This window comes from Drosophila simulans, chromosome 2R, assembly GCF_016746395.2.
Source record: "Drosophila simulans strain w501 chromosome 2R, Prin_Dsim_3.1, whole genome shotgun sequence".
NCBI classification, from domain to species: Eukaryota; Metazoa; Arthropoda; class Insecta; order Diptera; family Drosophilidae; genus Drosophila; species Drosophila simulans.
Window position 1 is genome coordinate 1,497,068 of NC_052521.2, and position 24,557 is coordinate 1,521,624.

The following is a 24,557-nucleotide window of genomic DNA, read 5'->3' on the forward strand; positions in this document are numbered from 1 at the left end:
TTAGATATCTGCAATACAATGCAGTAGAACTATTTATCGTATCTGAACTTTTTCTTTTGCTGTTCAGACTTCCACAATTCTTCCTTTGGGCCACAGGTTCCTTGGGAGATTATCGTCCACTATAATTACTATGTCTCCGACGTATAGTGGTGGTCGTTTTGAAAATCATTTGAACCGTCTGGTGATGATTGGCGTTTACTCCTTTACCCATCTCTTTCAAAACTGGTCTGGTTATTCCTTAATCTGATACAAACGTTGTGTTGCGTTTGACTCACTTGTAACCAGTGGCTTGTAGCCATCTGCAGATTCAAGTTGTAGGTGATTGGGCGTCAGCGCGTCATCGTCCTCTGCCTCAATGGATACAAAAGTTAAGGGGCGTTAGTTTGTTATGTACTCTGCACTCATCAAATCGTCGTTGTAGTTGGAGTTAGGTGTAATGGATCGAATCAAGCACTCCGACGCTCCGCCCATATGGGGATTGAAGCGCCACTTGGTCTGGTCATATTTAACAACAAGTTTTCCGAAGTCCACCTTTTTTAGTTCTTCCTTCCCCACCTTCTCTGTTGCCTTGAAATTTGTGCCATTATCTGAGAATATTTTCCTCGGTGTTCTTTCGTCGGGCATGAAGTTAGTAAGACACATCGCACAAGAGCTGGTATCCAAGCTGTAGGCTATTTCTATATGCCCAACGATTTACCCCGGTCACGAGTATAGGTCCGAAAATTCTACCCCGGTGTGGGTAAATGGCCTCTCACATATGGCGACCCTGCCAGGTGGCAATGATGCCATTTCGGCAGGTGGTTCCGGGACGGCGTAATTGGTTTTAGATCTCTTACAACATTTTCGGACCGCAATACGACACGCAATTGAGGAATAAACAATGGCTTCGTATTTGATTAATGGTCCCTTTGTGGAGCATGTGATGATTCCACTTTCGTGGAAGTCCTTTACTATAAGAAACGTGATGTGATGGCGCTTTGGCAAAACAATTTTTGGTTATTGGAATCTGACCGGCCTTGGTTCCGAAATCGTCGATGTAAACGTTTAGTCCGATTAAACAGCTTGGCATTTGTATGACTCCGTTTGACTGAAGTATGTCGATTTCTGATTTGAAGGTATCTCTTGGAGCTTCCCTGAACTGTATGCCCTTTGCATCTAGCTCGAAGGATGGCTACATATAGGAGGAACGTAGCGGTCGCTCGACGTTTAATTGAATCGCTGGTATGTGAAGCAAGACAAGCATCCTAAGGGTCAAATATTGACATCTAGATTTGCAGAACCTCTCGTTTTGTTGGGTGTGCTGATTCGGAGAGAACGTGTTTTTTTATTCGCTCAGATGTGAAAAAATATTTAAACTTGCCAGTTTTCGGTTACCAAAACATACCGAGAACTTTCTGTATGACTTCGAGCTCCTTGAGTGTTTGCGTATCTGGCGAAGAATCCTGTATTTGTTTCAAGGCTTCGAGTTAGTTAGACGCCCAGTTCCCTACATGAAAGCCAACGTCAGAGTTTATGTCTCGGAGTTTGAAGGTTAAAACGATCACTTCTACTTCGGTTGCTAGGCTGTCTTTGTAGTCATCGCCGTACTGTGCTTCTGTAATATCGTCAAATGCTCGTGGGCTCTCTAGTTTGTGTTCCTTCGCATTCTCATATCGAACAAAGTGTGCAATACATGGAGAACAGGATATTTCGAAGGTAATTTATTTTATCACAAATATTTTTTTTGCTTTTGTTTCCTTATTTAACAAAAAAAAATAAAAAATATTGGGAAGTACCAAATGCGCTAATTTTTTACAATCATGTTGTCACTGGAAAACTCGACTATATAGCCTTTCTCTAGTAGTTGTTTATTTGTAGCTCAATCTTAGTGTATAAGTCAGTTTCTTAGCTGACTTTTGTTTTTAGACAGTTTACTCAAAGCGGTGTTATAGCTTTCCGGTACGTCCGGACGACAATATGCTAGTGAGAGCTTTTCCGTCATCGATGGAACGAAAATAAAACAGAGTCCACGTTATAGATCGTTTTATGGCTTTATTAATTGTTTTAAATGCACTGACAGTTATGGATGGAATATGCGACTTTGGGTCTGATGGAGCCTTGTTGTCCCCAGCCAAGCATGCACTTTGAAGCGATTGGCTCGTACCACTTTCCTTATTCTATTTTTCGAGCTACGTCTAGCTTCCAGTTATTCGTACCAATCAAGAGCATTGGTTCAGCATTCCAATAGGATTTCAAAGGAATTCCATTTAAATGTTGGTATTTGGTGATCAGCACATTTACGTTGACGACCTGCTAAACCCAAGTTATTGACGGTGTGAACGTCATTTTGCCAGTAAGATTTAGTTTCGTCTGCCCCAGAGACTTAAATATTGAAACGAACTGAGTTTCTTTCCATCCTGGCTTTGATAAGTCCACTGCATGCATAATAGATAATACTTAAACGCTTAAAGAGCACGTAGCCTATGAGTGTCTCCGAGGATCCACTCTAATATTGAAAATCCTTTGAATGTTTCTTTATGGAGCATAGCTCCGTTTATTTTATAGTTAGACTCGTGTCAGTGGTAAAACTCGACTGATTCTTAAAGCTAATACAATGTTCTTCTTAGGCTATGAAGTGCGCCTTCGCTGCCTGGTGAATGTATATGTATTATATATGTATGTTAAAAGTTTTATATTTAACTTATTATCCTTAATATTTATTTAGAACTTTTAAATACGCGGCACCACGTTGGGCGCCAATTTAAATTGTTACTCTTTATTTATTTATTTAAAAAAATAAATTTTATTTTTATTATTTAACTTTTATTTGGTGATAAACCTTTTCACTTATACTATTACGAGACACTTTGTTGGTAGCTTATCTTTAGCTTCGAGCTGTTGACGATCTCGTCCCGATTCAGACTGATCTTCAAATTCTAAGTCCTAATCCAATCAACCTCGGCCAGAAGCTTTTCTTTTGGAAAATTACCAAACTTTCGATAAAAGCTTTATGCTGAAATTATTCCACTGCATTGTGAAATTCAATTATGCTGATCGATGCAGTTTTTGATTGATGCGCAATAAGTTGGCCGTGGTTTGGTCTCCAAGCGGAAGCTGTGTTTACGTTAAGTTTGGGTTGCTTATGTTAGCGGGTAGCTGAGTAGCTTTCGTGTTCGGTCTTTTTGATCATCACATGGATGGCATCCCTAGTACTCAATCTATTGGCTTGCTCACTTTGTAAACCTTAATCGATATACGAAGCTTCTAAGAGCTTACGTAAATTATCAACTTCGGTTTTGAACTGTGTAGCCTTTTTGCCTTTTTGTTGTACAGTAGATAATTTTGCCTTGATTTTTTGGGATGTCTCCCCAAAAATTGAAGTTTGCAGTTTGTTAATTATTGCTTCAATTGTAGATTCGCTCAGTACCAGGTTCAGAGTTGTGCCAATCAATCTTTTTCAAATCTTCTTCTTTGATTTCTAGTTCCGAGTCAGAATAATAGGGTGATTATGTTTTTTCTTCACTTAGAGTCAAAGGGGAAAAAGAATTGTTGGTATCGATATGTTTAGATCGAACCTTTCTTTGATATTTATTAGATTATTTTTAGTCTAATCAAAAATTTGGACCCTGTTGTCCACTGTTTTTTGTCTATTTCCCCTCTTTGGTCATGTACACGGGATTAAATGATTCTACCAGAATGGTTATATGCTTACTAGCAGTTTATTTTTGGATTGTTCTATTCTAAGACAAACATATGACTTATCAAATTTTTCTTATATTTCATTTAAGATGGCTGTTAAATTTTGCCAATCCATAATTTCTTTGAGACATTTTTAAGTATTTAAAAGAAAGATTTGTTTTTTCATTTTATTATTATTTTTATTTCATTAATGACCATTATTTCAAAATTAAATTTGTTCTAGGTCCTGCTATTATATCGTTTCTTTAAACATTTATTGTGGAGTTTGTACACTTTTATAAGTGCCTGTATTATCATTAGTATAAAAATTGCTAACAGAATTATTGTTATTTAGCATTAATTTTTCTTTATATATTCTGCTTGTCACTATAGACACTGCGAAAAAATTTTGCAACGCAGTTCTATCGACAGAAAAAATTGCGCTCTCGGAAGCGCTGTCGGTTTCCTCGCTGGTTTAACTTGACGCGTTAAGCGGTGCCGGTTCTGGTTGTCGCACAGGCTTCCTTCTGCTGGTTGATGTCCTTACAATGTTTGCAAGTGTACTTGCAATAGGCGCTCCATGGTCCTTCAACGGGCATTGTTTCTTGTAAACTGGTATGCTGGCTCTGGGTGGTGGTGTTGCAGATTTAATTTTTTTATTATTTGTGGTTTTGATGAATGAGAGAGTTGGTCTTTGGGTTTTTATTGGCGCTTTTTTTAATTCTTTTTGTAAGAAATCAATCCGTGTCTCCAGTCCAGACAAATAAAATTTTTGATTTGATAGTGATTGTAGTAGTCCTTAATCCTTTGTAGTCCTTAGGCCCTTTGTCCTTAGGCCTTAGATCCTGGTTCTGTCACGGTCGCCATGTAATTTGAAAATCATTTGAATGTTTCTTTATGGAGCATAGCTCCGTTCATTTTATAGTTAGATTCGTGTCAGTGGTAAAACTCGACTGATTCTTAAGCTTAAGTTTCCGGATGATTTTCTTTCTAATAAAACAGTCGACGAGTCAAGTTGTGGAAAGTTCGTGTCTGAAAAAGAATCGTAACCTGCGGACGTGAGAATTTTTTTTGTCGCGGGAAATAGTATTAGAGTGAGTTTTCCTGGACATTATCGGTGCGCGGGTTAAGGTAACGTGTGTTTTCCAGGCATAGATTTAAGCCGGAAAAATCTTCGCTTGGAGCGGCCATCGCGCAGCAGCATTGCCGTCCAGACCCCAAGGTTCGACTGGGGCAGCCGCGGGTTAGTAAATTTCGGAGAAAAGATGAACTGTTGGTTGATGCTGAAAATATTTAGAGCAGAAATTGAAGGCGGAAAAATCTTCGCTTGGCGTAGTCATCGCGCATCAGCATCACTGCCCTGAACCCAAGGGTCGACTGGGGCAGCCACAGGCGGGCAGAAGGAGAAGAAACAACCTAATCAGGTCGTCTAGTGGAGCGCCTTCCCAGCGAGCAGCGGAAGAGGATAAGCAGCAGAAGCGGGACCGCAACCGGCGATAAACCGGGAACCTAGGATGATTTTTTAATTTAATAGCCAAAAGGCAACAACTCCGAAAGTGAGGTTAAAGGCGCGGAAAATTTAGCGGGACTTAGTCCAGAATGCACAGTGCCAGTTCCTGATATTCGCTTATCAAAAAAAAATTTAATTCATAAAATCTAAAAATATAAAAAAAAGTTTAAATTATATGTAAAAATGGTAAATGTCTGACCAAACCTTTACACAAATTTATTAATCCCAGATCCGCCATTTTTGAACTGAGAGAAAATAAGTTGAATTTTTAAATGATGTATTTAAAGTTTTAACAATAAGCTAAAAAAAAAAAGGAAAATGTGTACCCGATTTGGAGAGTTAGTTATATCACTTTTGTATTTTTAGTTGCATTTAAATTGAATTCCTATTAGTATTTAATATTTTTGTATATTATGTAAGCTAATTATTTTTCTAAGATGAGTTCATTTTCAGAGAGTGCGCGTGTAAATTTTCGAGTAAGAATTTATAAAAGTTTGCTTGCAGTCGTTTAATTCGAAATTCGAGTGAGAGTATCCGTGAGTGTATACCTTCTCTAAGTATTTGTGGAACATGCCACGCTTTCATTTCAGCTCATCTGCGCCGGGAGATCGATCTTTCGCCGAGGAGTGAAAAGTTGAGTGAGTTTTATTTACGAAAAATGTTTATTGAAAATATTCCATAAAATACCCTAAGAAAATTTTATGGGAGGTCATCATTTTGATGGTGTACAAAATTGCATTTTTTATCATACACCCAAAAAAAATTTCATGGAAGCCAATTAGTAAAAGTATTTTTTTAAGTATTTTTGAATTTTTTTCTCCATGTATTACAAGAAAAGAAAGAATTCGAATGAACACACTGCGAATAAATTATTTGTTCCTAATGGAGAGGCGGCAGTAGCCGATTGAATATAAATAGAGAATCCAACCGAATTTACTCGCTACCCTCTCTTAAACTTTTTTTTTTTTTTTCCTTCTCTCTTTAATAATTCATTACCATAGTGACAATAATGATGGAACAAGATTATGGAGGAAAATGCACTGGAAATTATGTGAGAATTTAAATAAAGGCTTTGTTCCTTCTCTTAAATTTATGTTTACAACCAGTACAATTTGACCCTTAATTATAACTTTCTTGAATAACGGCATAAATCTTGTTTTCTGAATTCGCAACAAAAACAAAAAAAAAAACCCTTTCCTTCTACTTACTTTAGTTCGTATTTATCTATCTACTAATTTTATTATGTACCTTTTTTTAGTTATAAATATTGTTACTAATTATTAATCAACGATGAATACTGAAAATATGAATTTCTAAAAACTTTAACTCTGACTCGGCTGATGTTTCTCCAGAAGTAGGGTACTGAAGGGGCCACTAGAGCCATGCTCTTAAGGAAAGTGGTCATAGGTAGGGTAGGGCAATCCGCGAACACGATTCCACTGGTGTTTCGCAGGCGGCAAAATTCTCAAGATTTTCCTCCTGTTCTAGAACTGTCCCCTTCCGAAGGTATTAATTTGCTTCCTTCGATTTTGTATACTAGCTCCTCCATGTTGTTGTTGTTGTAAGCACGATCAATTTCTTGATCTTACTCATTAATGTTTGTAACGAAAAGATATCTGTACAAGCAAGACCACCACACCCAACGCCATGAGCTAGAGTCGGCCTCTAAAGCGTTCACCCGTAAGTACAGTTACTCTCGTCTTCCATCCCTTTATTTCGTTACACGTTACAGAAGCGGCTATTATATATGTATGTTAAAAGAGTTGAGCGAAAATGCTATGTGCGCACAGTATGTATAAGTTAACAACGCATAACATAATCCATAGCAACTAAGTAGCTCTCCATATAGAATGCTGACGCGCCAGAATGGAGTTCAGCGCTCTGCGCAAAGAACGCCCGGCAACGGAAGGCTGGTTGCCTCACGCTGCAAGAAATGCTGAGTCGGCTTGCCGACTCGTCTCGATGGCGCGATGCATTGCTGTTAGGGTAAACTTAGCTCCATATTTTGTAAACTCTTCAGTCTCAGTTTTGCACCAGAATAAACCAGAACGTGCTCCGGCTAAAGCCGTAAATAACGATTGTTTTAATTACAAAGATTGCTACGCCACAAGGCTAGACAATAAACCAAAGGGGGCGAAGTCAAGCCCTCCAACCTAATCTTCAGTAGAAGACTCCGACGGAAGACGTCCTACCACCGCTGTAACCTTGAGGAAGAAATCTCTGGACATTGCGGGAACACACCCTTTTACATAATTTATATAGCTGCATTTGGTTAGCATGGGAATGCTGACCATGCATTTGTGTAGTGTGCTTCATAAGCAGGCGATCATATAACGCTTCCACTTGAACATTATTGTTTATGCACTGCCAATGCCTATGTAATTATGTTATTGATTTATGCAAGTATTCTGAGTACATTGTACTCTATGTAAATATGTACTCTAAATATATATGTACGCATACCACATCTCCCTCCTTTTAAAAATAACGTAACATAGTGTAGTTATTTTATTCTATTATTATTATTATTTTTTTTTTTTTGTTTTCTTTTTGGCATCTTAAACTGTATTTTTCCATTATTAGAATGCTATTTGTATTAATTCATGACGTCATTTATGAACAAGAAACTTTTAAAATTTAAAATTTTTTTAAAATTTAAAATCTAAATTATGACATACTTCATTTCTTAATAGAACTTTATCTCCTATTCTAACTTTATTTCTATATTTCTTGTTTGTAAATCATAATTTTCCTAACTTTTTCTTTTATGCTCTTCAAGCATAGTTCTAGCTCTTTTATATGCTACTTCTAATCTATATTTACTTTCCTTAGCATAATCATCTATATTGTATATTGGTTCTATGCTCGTTATATTAGTGAAATTTCTGGGTAAATTATTTGTTATACCAAAAACAATTTCATATGGACAATAAAAATGTACCATAGAAGGGGTTGTATTAAAACAATAGACGAAATAATGAAGCCATACATCCCAATCAGTTTTATCAACCGATATGTAAGATCGTATGTATTCATTTAGAGTTCTATGACTTCTTTCGACTACACCTACTGTTTGATGGTGGTGAGCGGTAGACGTTATATTTTTAATTTTTAGGTATTTGCAAAGATCTGTAATGATTGAATTCTTATACTCTGTACCCATGTCCGTAATGAACGTCTTTATTGGACCATAAGTAAGAATATAATATTCGAAAATTGCTTTAGCTACTGTTGTTGCTCTTTTGTTCGGTATGGGTATTGCAACTAAATATTTAGTTAAGTCACAAATGAGAGTGACTGCATATTCGTTGCCATTTTCCGACCTTGGTAGGTGACCTATAGTGTCCACTATCACTCTGTCTAAAGCATGATCAGGGGTTTCAGTTAAAGTCATTGGGGTCTTTGTATGCGTTGTTATTTTCGATTTTTGGCATTTTTGACATTTTTTAATGTATTTGTTATTTGTTACTTATTTGTTATCTGTTATTTGTTTAGACATACCTTTCCAAAAATAATGTCTTTTGACCTTGGCCAAGGTTTTTGCAATGCCTGTATGACCTCCTTGTAATGGATCGTCATGTAGTGTAGACAAAATTAGTTCTTTTTCTTTTTCATTGTTTGTGAAAGTCACCGGGTTGAGTAGCGCTACTCTTAATTTTGTTAAAATTGTATTGCCCTTTTGCTTAAAATTATCAATTGAAACGTATTTAAAGATATTTTCCCACTGTGCCATATTTAGATGATTGATTTTATATATACCAGCCTGCATTTCAAGCGCATCAGCTACATAGTTGTCTTTACCCCTCAGATACTCTACTGTAAAATCATATTCCTCCAATTGAAGTCTCATTCGAGTCAATTTTGAGCCAGGATTAGTCATTGAAAATAAAAAGGTTAGTGGTCTATGATTAGTTTTGATTGTAAAATGTTCACCATATATATAGGGTCTGAAGTGGGTTATTGCCCAATGTATTGCTGCTAATTCCTGCTCAGTAGTTATTTTATTACTCTCGCCCTTAGTAAATGATCTTGCTGCGTATGCAACTGGAAGTTGGTGGCCATTGTGGTCTTGAGATAAAACTGCGCCACATGCCATTTTGCTACCATCTGTTGTAATACAAAATTCTTTGCTAAAGTCGGGGTATTGTAAGAGAGAAGGTTCTATCAGTTTCGTCTTTACATGAAAAAATGCTTTTTGACAGTCTTCTGTTCATTCAAAAGAAACATTCCTTTTACATAATCTAGTGGTGTGCCGTGAATAGTCCGCGAAGTTTTAAATGAATCTTCTATAATAGTTACAAAATACAACGAAACGCCTTGCGCTATTTGCATCATGAGGTATAGGGTAATTTTTGATGACATCATACTTCTTGTCATCTGGCAGTATTCCTCAATATGTGCCTTTATGTCCCAAAAAGGTGAGTTCACGCATAAAGAATGGACATTTCTATGGATGTAGATTTAGATTGTATTTCCTGCATTTATCTAAAAAATATGATACATTTTTAATCATATGCTTTTCGGAAGAACCTATCACTATCAAATTATCCATAAGATAAATGCTTGCGTTGGCTCAAGACCAGAAAATGCAATAGTCATCATTCTTTGAAAAGAATTTGGCGCTATTTTCAATCCAAATGGTAATCGCGTAAAACGATATGAACCGTTTGTTATTGAAAATGAAGTTATATCTCTTGAACTTTTCAAATTGATGAAAACCTGACATCAAGTCAACATGAAAAATATTTGGCTCGACCTAGTTGATCCAAAATGTCATCAATTCTGGGGAGTGGAAATTTATCAGACAACAGTTTTTTATTAATCTGACGATAGTCAATTACTAATCTCCATTTCTTTTTATCTGAGTCTGGAAGATATTTTTTGGGACTAATAGTTATTGACTATTGTATTCTGATACTGATGGTTCGACTATTTTATCATTGATCAATTTTTGTACTTGTTCTTGAATTTCGTTTTTTTCACTATGAGTATTTATATAATTTTTAATATACACTGGCTCATCATCTTTCAATCTCAATCTTTGTTTGTATAAATTATTAGCCGATATTGGTTCTGCAGTTAGGCATATTAGATATATTGTATCTGTATATTTACTACAAAGCTTTTTCAGTTGGGTTCTGAATTGTGGTGGAAAGTTTTTGACAACTGAGGCATGACAGCTTGTTCTTTTAGTTGCTTCCATCTACTAGTTTATCAGTATGGTGTGTATTTAATATTTGGACATAAACATCGTTTGATGTTGAAATGATATTCGCTACATAAATACCTGTTTCTATTTCATGGTTTGGGATCAATATATTTGTATCTTCAATTGAAGTTATATTCATTTTTCGGAAAACTTGTTATCTCGCTGGTAATAATATTGTATGTTATTGGAACATAAATCGGAAATTTTAAATTATTGGGACTGATTATAAACCAATCTTCTTTTGGTTTGAAGAAGTATAAAATCAATGCCAATTATTCCATCACATGGTATGGGAAATTGTTGATTAACAATATGAAAATTGTGAGGAATTATATATTTATCTGTTTGTAGCTCTATTGAGGATTCAATAATCTCTGGGCTTATGCCTTGAATATTTACTATACTGTTATATTGAAGTAGTCGGCTTCTTCTTTTAGTATTGAAATATCTGCAGCTGTGTCAACTAAGAAAGTTAATCTCGTTCCTGTTGTCACGTGGTCATACTTAGTGGATTGATTGAATGTAAATTAAAATTGTTACTCTTTATTTATTTAAAAAAATAAATTTTATTTTTTATTATTTAACTTTTATTCGGTGATAAACTTTTTCACTTATACTATTACGAGACACTTTGTTGGTAGCTTATCTTTAGCTTCAAGCTGTTGACGATCTCGTCCCGATTCAGACTGATCTTCAAATTTTAAGTCCTAATCCAATCAACCTCGGCCAGAAGCTTTTCTTTTGGAAAATTACCAAACTTTCGATAAAAGCTTTATGCTGAAATTATTCCACTGCATTGTGAAATTCAATTATGCTGATCGATGCAGTTTTTGATTGATGCGCAATAAGTTGGCCGTGGTTTAAGTTTGGGTTGCTTATGTTAGCGGGTAGCTGAGTGCTGGCAAAGGCAAGGACAAAAACAAAGACAAAGGAAATTCCGACGAGATTGAGAATTTAAATTTGTTTATAAACTGTGGAAGGGAGCTATGTTCATGGGTTGGATAACTCTACCCTTCTAAAATGACGCGTCCCGCTTCATTATTAATTTCGTTCAAACGCTCATTTAATTCTGTTAAAAATTCTACATCATTATTTGGTTTTTCTGGTTCTGGCCGTTTTTGTTTGGTTACAAATATATAATATCTGAATTTTATTATTAATATAGTAATAAAATACAAAATGATCAAAATTAATAATATAAATGAAATTAAAATTTTCCAATTGTAAATTTCAATAAATGTTGTCAAGAGAAAGTTCTGAATTGTTTGATTTTATATATTCTGATATTTCTAAGTTTTTAAAGTGGTTGGTAGTTATGTACTCAAGTATTTTGTTTTCTGAATTGGTATTTCCCTATTTGATCTAGTTGGTATCAGTTGTGACAAAATTAATTCTATTATCTGTATTTCGTAAGTAATTTCCCAATGTGTCCGTTTATTTTTATCTTTTCTTACATATCCTGATTCTAGATTGATTATTTCTTTATAAAAACTTAAGTTAGTTACGTGGAAGAAGTCGGCATAAAAAGGACATCCTTTTTGTCCTTGAACAGGAAGAATTCGTGATTGGAGTAATCAATTATTTCTGAAGTGGTTATCATTACGAATGTTATTAGAAGTAATAAGAAATGCATTTTCTGTAATTTAATACAAAAAAAATTTGGTATTTGTTAAAACCTAATGTTGTCTTTGTGAATAGTCCTGTTTCTATTATTTATTATAACTTTGTTAGGTAAGTTTTCCCTAACAACCTGTTTTTTGTATCTAGTTTTTAGCTTATTTCTTTCTCCGTGTTTCTTCTCATAAGCAACTTGACCTACATGATATTCTTTTTCTTTACGACCTTCATTGTGTGTTACTAAGATTTTTTCTTGTGTGTTCTTTAGAATTCTTGAAATGTTTTCGTGATCAATTTTATTATAAAGAATATAAAGGTTTTTGGTTTGTTGTAAAATGAATGCTTTGATTGAATTCTTTTGCGGCTGTAATAATTATTTCTGAATAGTCAATGAGATATAATTCTTCTTTTATGCAACGAGCTAATTCTGTTAATGTTGAGTGTGCCCTTTCAACTTGTCCGTTCGAGGTACTGAGTCTGGGGTCTGCGAAATGTAGAGTTAAACCACATCTTTGTGCAAAGGATTTAAATTGAACAGAGGTGAAGCTCGGTTCATTATCAATCATAATTACTTTGGCGTGGGGAAAATGTTGGAGTAATTCCAATACTTTATTCTCCATGTTTAGTTTATTTTGAATTTCTTTTACAACCAGGAATTTTGAATATGCGTCAATACAGGTTAAGAAAATAAGACTTTGCGCGTAATAAATGTCGATGTGTAAATTCTCTCCTTCTTTAGTTGGAATAGGAGCTTCCCCAATAGGTATTTTAATAGGATGCCGGTTGTATTTCGTTGCAAATTGTACAATTTTTTATATATATTTCTTTAATTTGATATATAAATTTGGCCAATAAAATAATCTATTGATTTGTTTATCATTTTCGTCTAGTCGTCTGTGAGCACGACTATGTGTTTCTTCTATTATGATAGCCTTATCTTCATTATTTTCCACGTCTTGTAGAAATATTTTAGTATAAAGAAATTTGTTGGTAAAGTTATTTTTTAATGGTAATTGAATATGATAAAGATCTTCTAAAGTGCAATGAATTCCTACCGTTATGTTTGGTTTTAGATACTCCCTAATATTTCTATTAAGTTTTCTGGCGTATCATATTCAATTATATGTCTTGTCTTATCAAAAACATTCAATGACTCATGTATTGTATACCTCCCCTTTGTTAATAACAGTTGTTGTTGAAACTGATTTAACGGTTTTCGGGTCTTTTGTATTACATTTTCAAAACTACTTTCGGCAGAATGCTGTGTATTTTGATCTGAGTTTGATTGTTCTATGTCGCTGTTAGTAATATTATTTATTTTTATTCGAGATAATGCGTCGGCTACGACATTAGTTGTTCCGGGTTTATATATTATTTTCGGGGTGAAACTTTCTATAAAGGAGTACCACCTTTTCATTTCTACGTTCGGATTTTTGTCTGAGATTGTGAAAGATAAAGATTGATGGTCTGTTTGTATTTCTATACCAATTACACCATATAAGTAATTTCTGAAATTTTTAAGATCCCAAACTATTGCCAACAATTCTTTTTTATTTGTGGCATAAAGTTGTTCGGTTTTATTTAAAGTTTTTGATATGAAAGTAATTGGTTTCTTATCCTGTGATAAAACTGCTCCGATAGCTACATCTGATGCGTCGTTAAAGTAAAATTTTTGTTATAATCTGGTTAAACTAATTCCACTTGTGCTATTAAATTATCTTTAAGTTCTTTAAAAGCTTTAACAGCTGGGTCATCTAACTGTATTGTAATTTTTGTAGACCTAGAAATTTCCTTCCTAGAAATTTTTCCATTATCTCCTCCTAGGTATTTGGTTAAAGGTTTGACAATTTTTGCATAATTTCGGACAAATTTACGGTAGTAGCCGGTGAGGCCTAGAAAACTTCGAAGCTCTCTAATGTTTTGTGGAATCGGATACTTCATAATTGTGGAGATTTTCTCTGGATCTGTTTTAATTACATTGTGAGATACTATATAACCTAGAAATGCTGTTTCTAATTTAAAGAATTTAGATTTTTCTAGAGAAATTTTCATATTTGCTTGTTGTAAAATATTTATTATTTGAATTAAATCTGTGTAATGTTGTTCAATTGTATTAGAAAAGATTATTATATCATCCATATAAACATGACAAGTTTTTCCGACTTGTTCTCTCAATATGTCATCCATTGCTCTTTGAAATATTCTAGGGGCGTTTGTTAACCCAAATGGCATACGTAAGAATTCAAATTTTCCGCTATTTATAGAGAATGCTGTTTTTTCAATATCTGAATTTTTCATTAAAATTTGGTGGAATCCTGATTCCAGATCAATGGTTGAGAAATATTTTGACTTCCCTAAGTTAGATAATATTACTGACGGATCTTGCATCGGATATCTGTCAGGTATTGTGCTTTCATTTAATTTTTTATAGTCAATAACTAATCGATGTTTTGGTGATCCATCTTCGTTTTGACCTTTTTTGGGCACTACTAAGACTGGTGAATTGTAGAGAATTTGTTCTTTTAGCATTCTATCGATTTCATTATTAACGAAATCTGAGACCGACATGGCATAAGGATATTGTTTGCTATAAATTGCTCTGTCATTGACTGTATTTATTTCTCCTCGAATATCGGTACGAAAAGGAATTTGCGTATTTATTTTAGAATGCTCTTTTTGAATTTTATTCATAACTTTATTTTCAAAATCTTTTATTTGATTTGAAATTATATTTAGGTTATGAATTTTTTCTTTGTCGGAAAACTCAACGACGGCGTGCTCGGGATTTGTGGATTCCAAGCTATTTGATTTAAGACTGACGGAATTACATCGTCGGCTTGTTCAGGATTTTTCAATCCCAAACTGATATATTGTTTATTAGCGGATAAATCTACTCTGGCGTTCTCAGGATTCATTGATCCCAAGCTATATAAACTGCCTTCAGCAATTACTGTTTCGGTTTTATATATCTTTTGCTCATCTAAATATTTTTTAATTATATATTCTTTTAATGGAAAAATATTTTTTTCCTCAATTAAACACAAATCGTTTTTATCCTCGTCAAAATATTGGAGTTTCTCTTTATTTCCCTTATACTCCATGATTCCTTTCTCGATATCTAATTTAGCTCCAATCTTTCTTAACAAATTGAATCCAATTAATAGATCAGATTCTAAACCCTCAATTTCATAGAATAAATGTTGTTCCGCAAATATATTTATCAAATTATAATATTTTATGATTGAATATCCATGAACTGTAGATACTCTTTTGTGTATTGATAATTCCCTTTTATCCTCATAAATACCCTTTTTTATATAGCACGCGGTGGCTCCTGAGTCTATTAATATTTTGAGTTGTCTTTTTCTGTCTGTTTTTCTGTCTACCCTTGTTATATGAGGCATTCCTCCGTAAGGTGCTGATCTAAAAAATGGCCCTCGTTGATATTATTTACCCTCATTGTTTTTTGAGCTGGCTGGTTGACTGTTCCCGTTGATTCCCGTTTTATCGGGGGGTGTGTTTCGGACTGATTTACATGACCTGCGCTTGTGTTGTGTTTTTGCGCTGGGTATTGGTTATAATTATTTCTTTGGAAATTATTATTAAAATTGTGTCGGTTAATATTATAATTCCACTGGTTGTTATTATTCCTAGGACGATTTTGAACTCTTATGGAGCCGTCTACTTCCATAGGTTCTGGTGGTGGTTGAACTTTGGAATTATTATTAAAATTCCAATTGTTATTCGCTCCCAAGTTCCCGTTTTGCGGCCAATTATTATTTATCCTATTTGGTGTATTATTAATCTGTCTAGAGGCAAATCTAAGGTTGTTTCCTTGATTTTTATTTTCATTCCTAAATCCATTATACCTATTTGCAAATTGAGCTCTAAAGTTGTTAGACTCTAATTCCTGACACTTTGCCAAAGCATTTGGGAAGTCTGATGGGTTAAGAGAGAAGAGTGTTTCTGAGATTGAACCGTTTAATCCAGAAATAAATATTCTCAGAGCGTTGCTCCTAATTGTTTTATTTGTTTCCTTGGTTATAAGGCTGTCCCTTCAATAAGTCATTATAGTTTTGTTTATGAGTAACGTCATTTTCTTGTTTACTTCGTTGTAGAATTCTGTAATGGTCATGCGTCCCTGTCTTAAGATGCTTAATTCTGATTCGAGTATATGGATTGGTCTTTTATCGTTATAAATAAAATCCAATCTGGAAAGAATTGCTTGAAAGTTTAAAACGGTACCATGGTTGGTTAGAGCATCGTGTGCTGCTCCCATGATTTTGTTACGTAAAATTGTTAAAGCGATAAAATATTGTTCACTTTCAATTTTATATAGACTCATTGCGGTTTCCGCCGCTTCTCTCCAGCCTACATATTGGGTTATTTCACCTGTGAACTTTGGTAAGGATTTAACTACTTCTAGGGTAGTTTCGCATTTTATGGTTCGGTCAATTGTTTGGATCTTATAGTCTTCTACCTTATTTTTGTTAGCGGTTAACTGCTCTTCTAACCCTTCAAGTTTTCTGGTTACTTCACTCAACTGGACATTTATTAATCGGTTTATTAATTCCATTGTCAGATTACTGGCGCTTGATATCCCGCCCGCAGAAAGGGTTGATACTGAACCTCCGGTTGCCATTGTTAAATTTAAATTATCAAAACTATTTATCAAATCTTCCAGATTGTTTTAATTAAATTGATATTGTAATATTTAATTTTAATGTAGTATTCTCTGTATCTTAATCTTAATTTTTTGTTTTTAAATTTTATTTAAAGACTTAGTGTTGTTTTTATCTGCTCACGATACTTTCCGTGGGAGTTCTTCCTTCAGTGTAGTTGGTGAAGGATAGGGGTCTTCCTTCAATTGGTTGGTCTTAATGATTCTTTGTTGGAGTCTTCCTTCAATTGTGTCGTCTTGATTATTATTTATTGGGGTCTTCCTTCAATTAAGTTTTTATCACGATCACTGTCACAGTAGTTAGATGTCGTTGGATTGTTGTGGATGTTTTAATTTTTCCACTAAAAATGTGGATTGTTGGCGGCGCGAGTTCCGTTTTATATTTAACTTATTATCCTTAATATTTATTTAGAACTTTTAAATACGCGGCCCCACGTTGGGCTCCAATTTAAATTGTTACTCTTTATTTATTTATTTAAAAAAATAAATTTTATTTTTATTATTTAACTTTTATTTGGTGATAAACCTTTTCACTTATACTATTACGAGACACTTTGTTGGTAGCTTATCTTTAGCTTCGAGCTGTTGACGATCTCGTCCCGATTCAGACTGATCTTCAAATTTTAAGTCCTAATCCAATCAACCTCGGCCAGAAGCTTTTCTTTTGGAAAATTACCAAACTTTCGAAAAAAGCTTTATGCTGAAATTATTCCACTGCATTGTGAAATTCAATTCAATTCCTCGTTCAATTCCTCGCTGGTTTAACTTGACGCGTTAAGCGGTGCCGGTTCTGGTTGTCGCACAGGCTTCCTTCTGCTGGTTAATGTCCTTACAATGTTTGCAAGTGTACTTGCAATAGGCGCTCCATGGTCCTTCAACGGGCATTGTTTCTTGTAAACTGGTATGCTGGCTCTGGGTGGTGGTGTTGCAGATTTAATTTTTTTATTATTTGTGGTTTTGATGAATGAGAGAGTTGGTCTTTGGGTTTTTATTAGCGCTTTTTTTAATTCTTGTTGTAAGAAATCAATCCGTGTCTCCAGTCCAGACAAATAAAATTTTTGATTTGATAGTGATTGTAGTAGTCCTTAATCCTTTGTAGTCCTTAGGCCCTTTGTCCTTAGGCCTTAGATCCTGGTTCTGTCACGGTCGCCATGTAATTTGAAAATCATTTGAATGTTTCTTTATGGAGCATAGCTCCGTTCATTTTATAGTTAGATTCGTGTCAGTGGTAAAACTCGACTGATTCTTAAGCTTAAGTTTCCGGATGATTTTCTTTCTAATAAAACAGTCGACGAGTCAAGTTGTGGAAAGTTCGTGTCTGAAAAAGAATCGTAACCTGCGGACGTGAGAATTTTTTTTGTCGCGGGAAATAGTATTAGAGTGAGTTTTCCTGGACATTATCGGTGCGCGGGTTAAGGTAACGTGTGTTTTCCAGGCATAGATTTAAGCCGGAAAAATCTTCGCTTGGAGCGGCCATCGCGCAGCAGCATTGCCGTCCAGACCCCAAGGTTCGACTGGGGCAGCCGCGGGTTAGTAAATTTCGGAGAAAAGATGAACTGTTGGTTGATGCTGAAAATATTTAGAGCAGAAATTGAAGGCGGAAAAATCTTCGCTTGGCGTAGTCATCGCGCATCAGCATCACTGCCCTGAACCCAAGGGTCGACTGGGGCAGCCACAGGCGGGCAGAAGGAGAAGAAACAACCTAATCAGGTCGTCTAGTGGAGCGCCTTCCCAGCGAGCAGCGGAAGAGGATAAGCAGCAGAAGCGGGACCGCAACCGGCGATAAACCGGGAACCTAGGATGATTTTTTAATTTAATAGCCAAAAGGCAACAACTCCGAAAGTGAGGTTAAAGGCGCGGAAAATTTAGCGGGACTTAGTCCAGAATGCACAGTGCCAGTTCCTGATATTCGCTTATCAAAAAAAATTTTAATTCATAAAATCTAAAAATATAAAAAAAAGTTTAAATTATATGTAAAAATGGTAAATGTCTGACCAAACCTTTACACAAATTTATTAATCCCAGATCCGCCATTTTTGAACTGAGAGAAAATAAGTTGAATTTTTAAATGATGTATTTAAAGTTTTAACAATAAGCTAAAAAAAAAAAAAAGGAAAATGTGTACCCGATTTGGAGAGTTAGTTATATCACTTTTGTATTTTTAGTTGCATTTAAATTGAATTCCTATTAGTATTTAATATTTTTGTATATTATGTAAGCTAATTATTTTTCTAAGATGAGTTCATTTTCAGAGAGTGCGCGTGTAAATTTTCGAATAAGAATTTATAAAAGTTTGCTTGCAGTCGTTTAATTCGAAATTCGAGTGAGAGTATCCGTGAGTGTATACCTTCTCTAAGTATTTGTGGAACATGCCACGCTTTCATTTCAGCTCATCTGCGCCGGGAGATCGATCTTTCGCCGAGGAGTGAAAAGTTGAGTGAGTTTTATTTACGAAAAATGTTTATTGAAAATATTCCATAAAATACCCTAAGAAAATTTTATGGGGGGTCATCATTTTGATGGTGTACAAAATTGCATTTTTTATCATACACCCAAAAAAAATTTCATGGAAGCCAATTAGTAAAAGTTTTTTTTTAAGTATTTTTGAATTTTTTTCTCCATGTATTACAAGAAAAGAAAGAATTCGAATGAACACACTGCGAATAAATTATTTGTTCCTAATGGAGAGGCGGCAGTAGCCGATTGAATATAAATAGAGAATCCAACCGAATTTATTCGCTACCCTCTTTTAAACTTTTTTTTATTTTTTCCTTCTCTCTTTAATAATTCATTACCATAGTGACAATAATGATGGAACAAGATTATGGAGGAAAATGCACTGGAAATTATGTGAGAATTTAAATAAAGGCTTTGTTCCTTCTCTTAAATTTATGTTTACAACCAGTACAATTTGACCCTTAATTATAACTTTCTTGAATAACGGCATAAATCTTGTTTTCTGAATTCGCAACAAAAACCAAAAAAAAAAACCCTTTCCTTCTACTTACTTTAGTTCGTATTTATCTATCTACTAATTTTATTATGTACCTATTTTTAGTTATAAATATTGTTACTAATTATTAATCAACGATGAATACTGAAAATATGAATTTCTAAAAACTTTAACTCTGACTCGGCTGATGTTTCTCCAGAAGTAGGGTACTGAAGGGGCCACTAGAGCCATGCTCTTAAGGAAAGTGGTCATAGGTAGGGTAGGGCAATCCGCGAACACGATTCCACTGGTGTTTCGCAGGCGGCAAAATTCTCAAGATTTTCCTCCTGTTCTAGAACTGTCCCCTTCCGAAGGTATTAATTTGCTTCCTTCGATTTTGTATACTAGCTCCTCCATGTTGTTGTTGTTGTAAGCACGATCAATTTCTTGATCTTACTCATTAATGTTTGTAACGAAAAGATATCTGTACAAGCAAGACCACCACACCCAACGCCATGAGCTAGAGTCGGCCTCTAAAGCGTTCACCCGTAAGTACAGTTACTCTCGTCTTCCATCCCTTTATTTCGTTACACGTTACAGAAGCGGCTATTATATATGTATGTTAAAAGAGTTGAGCGAAAATGCTATGTGCGCACAGTATGTATACAGCGGCATTTGGTTAGCATGGGAATGCTGACCATGCATTTGTGTAGTGTGCTTCATAAGCAGGCGATCATATAACGCTTCCACTTGAATTATTGTTTGTGCTAGCACTGCCAATGCCTATGTAATTATGTTATTGATTTATGCAAGTATTCTGAGTACATTGTACTCTATGTAAATATGTACTCTAAATATATATGTACGCACACCACACCACCGTCCAAGAAAGCGTAGGGGTCGACGGTAATATGGTCATTTCAAACCCTAATGAGCACGATCCGAAAATATTTTTCACCATTAGCGGGGTTGACTTGGTGAAAAGTCACAACTTTGGTTACCTTATCAAGTAAAGGATGATGTCTCGATTCACATCCTCCAACTGCACAGGCCTTAGTTGAAAGACATCTTCTTCGGTGTGTTTTTAGGCCCCTAAAGCGCAAGCGATTATCGCGAACGATTAGTTTCCTTTCCTATGTACGACAGACAAGGAAAGACGTGTTCGATTTCGTTTAAATAATGATGAAGATTTCTGTTATTTTAGCTGGTTTGGCTTTGCATTTGAAGTTGAAACTACGATAGAGGCTGCTCGCCAATAGTACACATCCAATCGGTAAACGCCATTACTCTTGATACGGTTACATCTTTTGGGCGCATTGCCTAGTTCAGCTTTTACTGATTTGGAAGCTTGTCGACTAACTCCCTTACAAGCATAGGATTGCTTAAATGGGCGTCGAGATAAATGGCCAGCTAACTAGCACAGATTTTGCGAACTTCAAGGGCACAGTCAATTAACGAGTCCAGCCTTTCCTTGTTCACTGATATCCTACTAGCTTTTTTGATCATCCGATCTAAAATTTGATCTGGGCGACAAAAAATATCTCTAGTGTCTTTACTGCCATTACTGCGAACGATCGTGTTTCTTTTTGCGCTCCGATTTTTATTTTGTGTTTGTCAAACCAGCCGAGGTTTTTATTTTTTTTTTTTTATTATCATATATTGAAAATATAATTATTAAACATCCGTTCTCTTCGCGTGTGACTCCTTGTGATTTGTGCAGTAATTTAAACAAATAAACTAAACTTTGCATTTTTTGTCATTGTGTTTTGTTTACTATCCCTTTCGTCGGTTGTTCGCAGTGTTGTTGTTTTTGTATGCAAATAAACTGCACTGTGCACCTATTCTCTCGCTCTCACTCTCTCGCTCTCCCACACAAAATCTAAAATTTCTGTGCCTGCAGACTGCTCTCTTGCGGTTTTTTTAACAGCTCGCTTGAATGTTTTGATCTTATGTGTTTTGCACAGTGGTCTGATTTTCGACAAACATGGAAACAATAAATGTTGTCTGCTTTTATAAAAATGCTGCCAGGGTTTAAAACCTGAGCAGCCAAAAATGATTTGTTGGCTATGTGATAGAATGGTGCATACTAAATGCGCTGGCTTTAATGGCCGAACAAGTGAAAGCAAAGGGCCAAAATCTAAAGTACTGTTGTGATGCTTGCCTTGTGGTTGCGAACGAGATTAAATCGTTTATGCGCCAAACTAAAGGTGGCTTGAAAGAACTGATCAAAAGTTTTGGCATAGCTAGAGATATTTTTCGTCGAGCCGATGATCTTCTTTCCGCGCTAAATTTACAGTTTAATGGCCTTAAGCTATAAGAGGAATCTCCAAAGCGCAAAAAAGCGGCTGGTGGTAGGCTGCCTATCCGATCAATCCGCTGTAGAGGGAGCCCACCCTGGGATTGCTAAAGATTCCGAATTGTCTGCACTGGTTTCCCAACAACTGATTCCACCTGTCCCGATTATTTTACCACCACAAGGGCACATTGAGTCCGGACTACCGGCAAACGTTGGCACTTCAGAAATGCAATCTACACGGCTATCCCAAAACTTTTTGAAAATGTTATCACTCCTCATTTGCAGCACCTTTGTAGATCAATCATATCACCGTGCCAACACGGTTTTATGAACCGCAGATTAACAACCACTAACCTTTTGAAGCTAACTTCTTTCGTAATACAGGGCCTCAAAAATAACCTTCAATCAAATGTCTTCTACACTGACTTTAGTAAAGCATTTGAATCTGTTAATCATTACCTTCTTATAAGAAAACTTGATCTGATAGGTTTCCCTGTTGATCTTCTAAATTGGATTTTAAGGTATCTGAATGGCAGGACGCAACAGGTCCTCTTTAAAAATTCTCTATATTGTATTCTCCGAGCCACCTTGGTCCGCTTCTTTTTACCTTATTTATTAACGACCTCCCCCTAGTAATAAAACATTCGCGTGTACTTATGTACGCAGACGATGTTAAATTATGCCTCCAGCACAAGGACATTTCGCGCCATTTGTACATACAATCCGATCTAGACAGCATTTAAATATGGTGCCGTGATAACGTATTAAACTTAAATGGCTCAAAGTGTTATGTCCTTTTGTCGTGTCAAACCAATACGCACGATTTACACTCGAAGTAGGTGCCCTTTGGACAGAATAACACGGGTTGATGATCTTGGTTTTCTGACCATATATCGACTATTGTCAATAAAGCCAGGGGTCTGCTTGGTTTTATAAAATTTGATGATCCTTACATGACTAAGACATTATTTACTCCGTTAGTCCGTCCGATTCTTGAATATGGATCACCTGTTTGGAGTCCACAATACGTAGTCCACTCGGACCGCATTGAATCGGTCCAAAAAAATTTCTTACCTTTTACCTTGCGGCGCCTAAATTGGGATGCAAACCGTATATTACCTCCTTATTCCAGTAGACTACTTTTAATTAATTTACTTTCCCTAGCTAACCGTAGATCTATGCTTGGAACAGTCTTTATTTGTAAGCTTATTCGTGGGGATGTTAAGAGTCCCGATTGATTAGTCGGCTTAACTTCTCGGTTCCAAGTAGATTAACTAGAAACTATATACTCCATATCTTAAATCATTGTAGATCTAACTATGAGTTGCATGACCCTTACAGAGTATTATGTTCTGACTATAATATACTTTATCCTATTATCTTTAATCTTGAATCTCTGCCGCTCCTAAAGCAATCAATTTTAATTTATTTAGTACATAATTAGATCCTACTAACACTAATATTTATTTATTATTTAACATTATGTTCGTTTCCTCGTCTCTGTTCTCTTTTCTATAACGCGTCTATCTTCTCGCGAATCGATCTGTACTATACATGTTAGCGCCCCTAGGTCATTTGCGCGGGATAAAAAAAAATAATGAACAAATACCCATTACTCGTAAATTAAAAGGATACGCTAGATTTGTTGGAGAGTATGTAACAGGTAGAAGGAAGCGTTTCCGACCATAAAAAGTACATACATATATTCTTGACCAGGATCAATAACCGAGTCGATTTGGGCCTGTCCGTCCGTATGAACTTCGAGGTCTTAGTAACTATAAAAGCTAGAGTTGAGATTAAGCATAAGCATAATTGTTAAAAAAAATTGTTTTTATTTTGTATTATTATTATTATTTATTATTATTTTTAGTATTATTATTATTTATAGTATTATTATTTATAGTTTTATTTAATATTTATTCGGTAATAAACTTTTTCACTTATACTATTACAAGACACTTTATTACTAGCTTATCTTTGGTTTGAAGCTGTTAACGATATCGTCCCGATTCAGACTGATCTTCTAATTCTTAATCCTAATCCAATCAACCTCGGCCAGAAGCTTTTCATTCGAACTTTTTGAACTTTTTTCAATCGAAGGTATCGGAAGAGTGAACACGCGGGCGAACGCGAAGAGAAGGAGCAGTGCAAGCGTCGGGCTACAAGAAGCCCGAAGGACTCAGAAGGACGAATCGCCACGAGCAAGTGGAGATTCTGGGAGCGGAGGAGAAGGATCTGACGCGCCATAAGGGTCAGTGGAGTCAGTGGTCGGTACAGGTGGTTCCAGGACGAGCGTTGCCTCACCCGGGACGATACACCCGTGCTCCATAGCATCCTAGATCCTTTCCGGCCGGCGGAAAGACCTTCGGAAGCTAAGGCGAAGAAACCGACGTGTCCGTAAGGGTCAGTGGAGTCAGTGGTCGGTACAGGTGGTTCCAGGACGAGCGTTGCCTCACCCGGGACGATACACCCGTGCCCCATAACATCCTAGGCCCGACCGGACCGACTCGGCGTCCACGTCAAGGAGCCAGCGAGAAGTAGCGAGATCTCCATAATTCCCTAGGAGGATTACTTCTTATATGAGAAATAGCGTAATAAACGACTAAATAAAGAACCTATTGCGTTTCCTTGGTCGGGCAATCACACAAATCATAA

General features: G+C 35.7%; 1 long non-coding RNA gene across 2 annotated transcripts; it reads right to left on the reverse strand.

Moving 5' to 3' along the window:
• Window positions 1–2,507: 2,507 nt before the first annotated feature.
• On the reverse strand, window positions 2,508–16,023 carry LOC120284351. Of its 2 annotated transcripts, none has more exons than XR_005543549.2 (2): window positions 15,448–16,023; window positions 2,508–4,940 (listed from the first exon to the last, which is right to left on the reverse strand). It is a non-coding gene; the product is annotated as an uncharacterized LOC120284351 (long non-coding RNA). The 2 variants fall into 2 exon arrangements; XR_005543548.2 differs by having other exon boundaries at window positions 2,508–5,166.
• Between the last annotated feature and the right edge of the window lie 8,534 nt (window positions 16,024–24,557).